At 48.7% G+C, this 8,484-nt stretch overlaps 1 long non-coding RNA gene across 1 annotated transcript; it reads right to left on the reverse strand.

Annotated features, from left to right (window-relative positions):
• Positions 1–1,099: 1,099 nt before the first annotated feature.
• Positions 1,100–6,840, reverse strand: LOC102485844 (uncharacterized). Its single transcript, XR_003546775.1, has 3 exons — positions 6,757–6,840; positions 1,893–2,030; positions 1,100–1,150 (listed from the first exon to the last, which is right to left on the reverse strand). It is a non-coding gene; the product is annotated as an uncharacterized LOC102485844 (long non-coding RNA).
• Between the last annotated feature and the right edge of the window lie 1,644 nt (positions 6,841–8,484).

Here is an 8,484-nt window from a genome sequence, read left to right on the forward strand (position 1 = left end):
TCCGCTGGCCCCGCCAGCCCCTCCTCTTTCTAGTCTCATCTCCTCTTGCTCCCATATGAAGCGGCCAGACTGAACTACACCTCACTTTCAAAAGACACTAGTGTTTCCTCAGCTCTGAAGCCCTGTTTGTGGCATCTGTTCAGTGTGGTATGCCTGTCTTCTTCATCTACTGAAATCCCACTGGCCCTTCATAATGAACAGAATAGGCATATAATATAAAGCTTATTATGTGCCATACATATGTATTATTAGTATATTTCATTTCATAATGATCCTATAAAGAAGGTACCTTTATTATCTCCATTTTATAGATGGCAAAAGGAGATCCAGAGAGGTTAGGGAACTTTCCAAGGTCACTCAGCTAGCAAGTGGCAGCGTGGGCACTCAGATTCGAACAAATAAGGTACATCACGGTCCTGCTTCCTGGGTAAAGCTGTCTCCCCCTATCTGTGCAGCCTCTTCTTCCCTGAGGTTGGCAGCACCCCTCCTTTTACGGCACTGGCTGATTTGGCCTGGAGGTGAAGACGCACAGCCCTCTGTTCTTCCAAGAAGCCCACACCCCAGGACAGTCCAGTCCTCTCTATATCTTACACGGCTCAGGCCAGAGTTTACACGGAGCAGGCATTCGTTCAAGCGGGTTGATTCGACCTGGCTACAGAGTGGGGACCCAAAAGGCACTGCCCCCAAAATAGTACTTTCCTGGCCTGGTCCTGAGGGGCAGAAAGGGGCATGGCAAGGTACGCGTGAGAGCTAAGTGCAAGCTCGAAAGGAAGAGAGACTCGATTGGAATCCCGTACTTGTCCCCATTCAGCTGTGGAAACTTAGGAGGAGACTTAGCCTTGGTTTTCTCTCCTGCAAAATGTCAATAATAAGAATAAGATGGAGATGATTAGAACTGAATGAAACCATTCATCTCAAACAGCAGGCGTTGCTCCCAGCACAGTTCAGAGCCCAGAGAGCGTCAGCTGTTACTGCCATTGGGCTCACCCGAGTCAGAGGCTGCGGTCCATCTCCTCAGCCCTGGGCCCCTGGGCCTGGAGTCTTTACACTTCTACTTACTCACCCGGGACATCGGCTATCTAAAATTCATCTCCCAGGATTACGTGTGTGTTGTGGGGCAGACGGAATGTTTAACGAAATAACAGAAGGGCTAGAACAGAACAGACATTCAATATGTTAAAGTCATTATTATTTTCAATTAATATAAACGTCACCCAAAGCTGTGGATTTTTATTTTTTCCAGAACACCATCATGATGGTCTTGACCCCTGAAATCAACAACTATGCAAACAAACAATGTCTGCTGTGCACCCCATCCCCGCAGCAGACACTGAGGAGAAAGGGGAATGATGCCTCCGGTCTGGCCTCCAGGGAGTGCTCACTTTAGTGGGGGTAGGGGGTCCCGAGCAGAACCCCAGGAGCCCAGCTGGAAGAGCTGCTGCCTGCCTGGTTCTGTGACCCCTCTGATCTACTGGATGTGCCATGAGGGTGCGAGCAAGCACTCTGGGGAAACTGCTGCCTGGAGGAGGTGTCCATATGATCAATGAGGCCATTTTAGGAGACCCCTGCCCTGAGACCTGAGGCTGTCACTACAACCCTTAGGTAAGGAGATAGTTTTAGAAATGCTCCACTATGGAAGGACCTTGAAGCAAGGAAGTTGCTCTTAGAAATTGTCTCCACACCAGTAACTACTGTGGGTTATGTTCTTTAAGGCAGTAAGGTCCTAACCTAGGGTTATGGAGACAAACTTGAGGAGGCTAACGGCCAGCAAGACTCTAAAATATACACAAGACCTTAAATAAATGTAAGCAGGGGTATGCACTAGGTAGAGGTTCAAAAATTCGGTCTTTGTCAGAAAAAACTCACTGCTAGCTGCAGTAACAAATACAAACCTGTCCACGTCGATGGTTCTATTCAACACGTCCCGGTCCATGCAGGCCTGTAGGGAGCAGGCAATGAAGGGCAGCGTTTGGCCGGCAGGGGCTCCACCACTTCACATGTGGCTCCCCAGATCACCCTGAGCATTGACACTGGTGGATGAAGGAGAAAACAAACAAAAAGGATCTACAAGAAAACTTAAGGGCTAAGTCCAGAAGTAGCACGTATTCTTCCTGCTCACATTCCATTGGCCTGAACTCAGTCACGTGGGCCCTGCTAACCCCAAAGGAGGATGGGAAATGTAGTGCTCCTGTGTACCCAAGAGGGAAAGAAACCTGGTCTGGAGAACCTATTGCACAGACTTGCAAATAGGCTTATGCAAACAAAACATTAATACTGGCAGTGAGGTGAAAAAGAAAAAGCACCATATTTGGCGTTTTGGTTTTGTTTGTTTGTTTGTTTGTTTGTTTTAAGATAAAGTCTCGCTTATGTCGCGATCATGTCTCAGCCTCCCAAGTAGCTGGGACTATGAGTGTGCACCACTAGCCAAGCTTAGAAGGTGGGCTGGGAATCTAACCCAGGCCACCATGTGGCCTCAGCCTCCTGAGTAGCAGCATCTCCTAGCAAATGCTTCCACAACTTGGACCCCATTTGCTTTATATACATTGTGCATTAGATTCTTCCTATTGGTAATAGGTTTTTAATTTTATATCCATTTTGCAGTTACGGGAACTGAAGCATAGAAGACCAAGTCACTTATTCAGGTTAGGTAAAGAACCAGGAATGCACTTCCAGCTAGACTCTTGTCAACATAGCTTTAAAAGCACTCGGTTTTATAACTTATGGGTGTTACGGATTTGAGTGGGAAAGCAAACACGAGTGGAGAAGATCATTTTAGGCTTGTGTTTTGGGGTCAGCTAACATTACTTCCCACTTAATGATCACTCGGACTGAAGACCAGTCCTCAACACGGGGTATCCCCCTTCTCAGTCTGTGTGAGCCTCGGGAATCCACTTTCTTCATTTTTGTCTCATCCACATTCACTTACTACTCACTGCATGAAGCATTTACAACCATGCATTTACAAATTTGTACTTCACTGGGGCCAGCAGGGCCTAGCTGCTGGAGGCATTGGTGATTGAGGTGCTGGACTCCCACATGGCTAACTGTGGTTCAAGTCCTGGAGCTGGCAGCTTGCTTTCTCACTGTCCCTTTTCTTCTTTCTGTCTCTCTCTGGTGAGCACACATGCCCTTAGCAAATTTTAAATAATAATAAATAAAATGAAATAATTCTTTTTTAAAAATTGTACTTTATTATGTGCCTACAGTAATTCAGAATAAATAAAAACGATTATGCCAGATTTACATTGCTGTGTTGTGGTGTGTCTTGTCACTCTCTGAAGTTTATCTTTTTGTATGGACAGAACCACATTGTTCTAGTGTGGTGTCACGTATCTATTTTTTTAAAGAATTGTTTGTTTAATTTTATTTGTTATTATTGCTATTTTTAAAATTTTGGCCAGAGAAACAAGAGAGAGAGAAAAGGAAAGTGAGAAACCAAGCCACCAGGTCCAGGACTCGAACCATAGTTGGCCATATGGGAGTCCAACACCTTCACCACCACACTATCTGCTTTCCCCATACATGATATCTATTGAAAAATACATAACTCATGGTGCCATGACACACCACAAAACATCTGCCTCATTCACTTAAGTGAGGATTATCTGTATTGCATAACTGACTCCTCCTAATAATCCCAGGAGATACAACCAGCTATTAACTCACCTTTATGGGTAAAGAAATTGAGGCACATAGAAATTATATAATTGGCCCAAGGCCCCACAGCTAGGGGGAAATGAGGTCTCCATCCCAGTGGTGACTCCAGTCTATAGGCATCGCTCCTTCGCACTCATGTACTTGTTCAGCACAGAGTTGCTGTTGGTCACCCCATGAGTTGGAGTCAAGAAGAGATGTGTCTCCCTCATCCTCACGTCCCACCATGCAGCCCAGGCCTGCCCCTTTGGAAGCCACGGTCTGGGAGAGGAATCCTCAGAGCATGTCAACATATCAGTAAAGTCACAGCCACTTGGATCTGGGGAACACCACGCCACAACCCATCAGCCCATTTACGCGGGCCCTGCAAGCCCACAGCAGCTGATATTCTCTTTGTATCTTCAGTCAATTCACCCAGTGGCTTCATGGAAGTAATGTTTTTGCTGTCTCTGACCACTTTATCATTTAAATAAAAGTAAATTCAATTACTGAAGCCAGAAGCAGGTCTGATGTAGAAGTGAGGGGAACCCAGTCTTCACAATCTGTAATGCACACGCCACCCTGGCTCTTCGAGAGGTTGCTCACATGGGTGGGTGGCTCAGCCCCACAGTGAGCTTCTAAGGGTGGAGAAAATGCACCCCTTGCACAAACCAGAGTGTTGACCTCAGCTCTTAACACAAAAAGAGCAGAAGTGAAAGCCCTGAGTTGAGGGGAGAGGTCACTCAAGACAAAGTGCAGCTAAAGCCAAACGTTCTGAACCAGAAGGGAAGGACAGCCCGGTGCCGCAGGTCTGTGCAGACCCTGTGGAACAGCGGCAGAAGACTGACCTGACATCAGCTGCCTTGGCTGGGAACAGCTCTGCCATGCATTAGCCCTGGCGTTTTACTTCTTAGTTTCTTGGCCTGTGCAAGGGGCGCCATGTCAGTCTCACCAGACAGGGCTGCAGAAAGGCCCAGTGGGATTGACCACACATGTGCCCAGCACCAGGTCTGACAAGAAGCCATCTCTGAGTCAAAGCCAGGAGCCTTTGACTATAATCGAAGCAAAACAGAGGGGGAGACACACACACACACACACACACACACACACACACACACACCTAATTCTCTCAACATCTGAGCATCAAATAAAACATCTCATTTATAGCTATTTTGCAATTACAATAATCACCTCTTTATTTTTGATGAGCCCTGCATCCTGAACCAGAGGGCAGGACCTTGGAGGCGGGTCAGCCATCTGGCCCCGCCCTCTGACGTGAGCTATGGAATCGGGTTTTCTGAGATCATTAGGTCATAATTTATGGGGCTCTTCCCTACAAGTTTGTCTCTTTTATTCTTGCAGGACCCTGGGAGGCAGGTAGAGCTGATCTCATTACCCTCATTTTAAAGACAAGAGAATTAAGCCGTTGGCGGGATGGTTAGGGCAGTGGACTCCCACCCAGCTGACTGTGGTTCAAGTCCTGGACCTGGCAATTTGCTTTTTTGCTTTCCCTTTCTGTCTCTCTCTGGTCAAATTAAATAGTAATGATGATAATAATAAATAAAATGAAATAAATAATTCTTAGAAAAAAAAAAAAAGACAAGTTTATTTCTTTGATTCTTGTAGGATCCTGGGAGGCAGGTAGAGCTGATCTCATTACCCTCATTTTAAAGACAAGGGAATCATTCCTTCACAAGGTTTCTTAAGCCTCAGCAGCTCTGGGCTCCCCACCAGATCCTAGGCGTCAAGTGCAAGATTTTTTTTGGTAACACCTAACAATGGGGCTCAGCATCCTCATGGTTGCCTGCAAACTGGCATGCGGGCATCATGACTATCAAGCAGAGGCCTCTTTGGGTTCAAATCCCAGCTCTGCCACTTACCAGCCCAAAGACTGTGGGCAAGCTGCCGAATCTCTGTCTCATCTGTGAGATGGGGACGATGTCACTCCCTGCCACCTGGGGCTACTGCGAAGAATTCAAGAGCTAATAACACACGCAAAGCAGTTAGAACAGGACCTGGCGTGCAGTCAGAGCCAGTACACGTCACTATTGGTCCCCGACGAAGAGACCTACCCACCCATCTGTTTGCTTCTGATGCTTCTGAGTCTTATTTGTGTGAGGAACTAGGGCAGAGTGATGGTGTGGTATGGTCAGGAGTGCAGGCTCTGGTTCCAAACTCAGACTCTGTCACTCCCTGGCTGTGTGACCTTGGCAAGCTGTTTCTACTCTGAGCCTCAGTTTTCTCCTGCAAAAAGAGATAATAAGGGGCCCGGCCAGTGGTATGGTGGTTAAGATGCTGGAGTCCCCCATGGTCGGCTACGGTTTGAGTCCCAGACCTGGTGACTTGCTTTCTTGCTTTCTCTGGTGTATGTGTGTGTGCCCTGTAGCAAATTTTAAAAATCATAATAATAAATAAAATTAAATAATTCTTCTAAAAAAGAGAGAGCGTCAATAAGGGCTGGCCTATGGCCTGGTGGTTAAGGGAGTCATATTCCACATGGCCAACTAGGCAGTTTGAACCCCAGCCCTGGTGGCTTGAAAAACATGCCGGGCACATGTGCGTGTGTGCCCCAAAGTCCTGACAGGATGGAGAAGAAGGAATTGTGGGGTAACCATTGAGGAGCACTTCCTCCCTTTCCCTTTCCCTCTGTTCCTCTGGTGAGCATATACGACTTCCAGGGAAAAAAAAAGAGAGAGAGAGAGAGCAAGAGAGAGAGAGAGAGAGAACTTACAGAGTATTTGGCAGAGAGTGCAGTAAGAGTGTGACGCATGGCCAGCACCTAGAACAGATCCTGGCATGTGGACGCGCTAACCCAGTGTGAGCTATTGTCGTGTCTGTGCCCCAGCACCTGTCTGGGCTCTGAAACAAGTGGGTATTTATGTTCCTTGTTTTCTAGATGGCCACAGTTCCTCTCCCAGTTCTCCCAGAGACAAGGTCCTGGAGTGAGTGTTGCCACCTACGATGGTCACTCTGCCTGAGACACTCACTGTTCATAAAAACCTCACCGAGTCCATAAAGAGCGTGGCATGAGGAGCCAGGCCAGACCTTCCGGAAATACTCCAGCCCTGGGTCTAGCCAGCACCCTCATAAGCAACGACCAATACCCATAGCCCGTGGACTCACCTCCACAACGCGAGCTGAGCCGTCCAGCTTCTCTCAGACCCCAGGCTCCTTCCCAAGGGCTGGCGAGCCCAGCAGGACCCAGTCTAAAGCAGTGGACCCTGGGAAGAGGAAAAGCAGGTGTGAATCTGTGACCAAGGCCAAAGAGGGGCAATCAGAGGAGCAGAAAGGCTCTGGCCAAGGTGGTTAAGGATGAAGGTCAGTGTCACATGGTGTAGTCACTGGAGGGAGGAGGGGTCTAAAGGGCAGAAGCACATAAGTGGGTGTTGTTGCACTGCGGGGTGGTGTATGGGGTGCCTAAGGTGGGGCTGGCCCCGAGCCCACCAACCCTCAGCTAGGAAGGAGAGACAAGGAAGGAAGTCAGAACACCCTCACCACCTTCCAGCTCATCCTCAGGACCAGGAAGCTTGGGGAGAATCCCCAGTCACCAGCCAGAACTGGTCAGGGGAGAAAGACGGTCATGTTGACAAGTCTCCAGTTGTCCAGCATTCTTCTTGAGGCCCTAGATCTCTTTAATACTTATTTTTGTTTTGAAAACATAATTTCCCTGTCAATGGTTTCGTGTATGGCCTTGGAGAGCAAACCTCGGCACTTAGAGATGATGCAATCCAACCACTTTGGCGTGTTGGTCAGAAGAAGGGATTCCATTCATTCGTTCTGTGGTATTTATTGAGCACCTCCTGCACACAGGGCTGGGACCTGCAGAGAACACGGAAGCAAGTCCCCGCTCTCATGGAGCTCACATTTGGGGGAGCAGACAGACACTAAATACTAGGCAAATAGCGAAAAGTGTTCAGATCAGGATAAACATGAGGAAGAAAGCAAGAACTTAGTGACAGCAATGTGTGTGGGGGGGTCAATGGTCATGGATCCCCCTCAGAGTGACAGCTGAGGCCTGGGACAGGGGCTGGGACAGGAGCAGAGGAGGAGCTCTGCAAACTCAGAGTGCAGAGGCCCCGAGGCAGCCACAGGTGTGGGGAGGCCTGAGAAAATGCAAAGGAAGGGGGCCAGCAGGTAGTGTGGTGGTTAAGGGCGCTGGACTCCCACATGGTTGACCACAGTTCAAGTCCCAGACACGGCTCTCTCTCTCTCTCTGTGTTGGTCCCCTCTGACCAGATTGAAAATAAGTAAATAAATAAGTAAACGAATAAAGTTAAATAAAATAATTATAACAAAAAAGAAAGAAAATGGAAAGGAAGGGAAAGGTTGAGGCAGAGGGAGCCTGCTGACACTGAGGGAGCACTTCACTCTGGACCAGGCCCCCCAGTGGTCTTCTGGCAGCTCACTAAATGCCCATCAGGGCCCTTGAGGGAAGGGTACCATTATTAACTCCATTCGCAGTTGAGACTGAGGCCACACAGGTGAAGTGCTCCAAGTCGCGGCTAAGGACAGGGTACAAACGATTCCGTCCCTGGCATTCCAAATCCAGACTCCTTTGGAGCAGGTGGCCAAGCGAAAGCCGGCGGCCTAGCCCTGTGGCGTCTGGAAGGAGTCTGGATTTTGCTCAGTGCCGTGGTCGGGTCACACTGAGCTCTACGTGGTGGTCAGTTCCACTGTTACTGAGCACCTACTGTGTGCAGGTACCGCGCTCCACTCGAAGTCCCCTTCTGCCCCCAGGCTGTCTCAGCTGGGACCACTACGCATGTGCCTCTCAGCTGTGGGCGACCCTGCCGCCTTATCCACCTCGCCGCCGCCCTGCGCCCAGCGCCCAGCGCAGCTCCTTCCTCTGAA

This window comes from Tupaia chinensis, unplaced genomic scaffold (assembly GCF_000334495.1).
Source record: "Tupaia chinensis unplaced genomic scaffold, TupChi_1.0 Scaffold139602_1, whole genome shotgun sequence".
In the NCBI taxonomy this organism is placed as follows: Eukaryota; Metazoa; Chordata; class Mammalia; order Scandentia; family Tupaiidae; genus Tupaia; species Tupaia belangeri.